We start from the raw sequence: 1,098 nt of genomic DNA on the forward strand, positions 1-1,098 counted from the left end.
CGAACTGGAAGTCAGACCCAGGCCCCGTAATCTAATGCTCTCGAACTAGAAGTCAGACCCAGGCCCCGAAATCTAATGCTCTCGAACTAGAAGTCAGACCCAGGCCCCGAAATCGAATGCTCTTGAATTGGAAGTCAGACCCAGGCCCCGAAATCGAATGCTCTTGATTGGAAGTCAGACCCAGGCCCCGTAATCGATGCTCTCATCACCTCTTCGCCAGCCTGGCCTCTCCATATCCACAGGATGCGGTGGCTCCGTGCTCCATCTGCTGCTACACAAGCATCAAATACCTGCACAAGCCTGAAGAGCCCTCCCCCGCCGGGGGTGATCCAGGGATATGAGTTACACACACAAGGGCTCGCCAACAAGAAAAGCCTTCTGAACAGGATCCAGGGGCATCCCCATGATGACAGAGTCAGTGCGCTCCTCTGGGCCTGTCCTAGCAGCAGAGAGCCCAGAATGGGAATCCAGGGTCAGAGCTAGGAGCTGTAACCCCGACCTGAGGCCTCTGCTTCCCCAGCCACAAGATCGGGCGGGCTCAGAATCGAGGTCTTTTATTAAAAAGCTTTGTTCTCTGAAATCTGGATTCCGGCAAAAGGCCACACTTAAGGACCTAGAAGGGGCGCAGGTTCCCCAGCCCGGGCTCCCTCCTGAACCTGCTATTGCAGATCGGGACACCAGGACCCAAGGACCGGACCCTCTCCGCTCCATCCCAATGACCCCCCTCTCCTGCTTCCATACTCTGCACTCCTGCACCGAGAGGGGGGAGCCCTGGCCTCCCCCGCACCAGGGCCCCCGGGGGAACACCGTGAGCCAGGTCCAAGGGGCCACGGATTGTGCCGTTTCCTAAGAAATAGGGGGTGGACCCTCTGAGCCAGGCCAGGCGGCCGGGCCATGTGGGAGAAGCCCGAGCTGGGGCGGAGCAGCCCCCGGCCAGAGGGCAGGGGAGACACGCTCTGACCTCTGGGGGTCCTGACCGAGCCCCTACCCCGGCCTCCAGGAGGAGAAGGGAGGAGGGGGGCCAAAAGGACGGCCCCCCCCACACACACTAAAGGACTGGGGGGCTGGGAGGGAATGTGGGAGGGTCGTGGGGCAGAG

General features: G+C 60.9%; 1 protein-coding gene across 1 annotated transcript in view; it reads left to right on the forward strand.

Moving 5' to 3' along the window:
• RBX1 (ring-box 1) overlaps positions 1-1,098 on the forward strand; it is a 434,671-nt gene that overhangs the window by 249,642 nt on the left and 183,931 nt on the right. The window lies entirely within an intron of this gene.

This window comes from Petaurus breviceps, unplaced genomic scaffold, assembly GCF_028583685.1.
Source record: "Petaurus breviceps papuanus isolate PSGF00001 unplaced genomic scaffold, PetGlider_PUasm1.0 558, whole genome shotgun sequence".
In the NCBI taxonomy this organism is placed as follows: domain Eukaryota; kingdom Metazoa; phylum Chordata; class Mammalia; order Diprotodontia; family Petauridae; genus Petaurus; species Petaurus breviceps.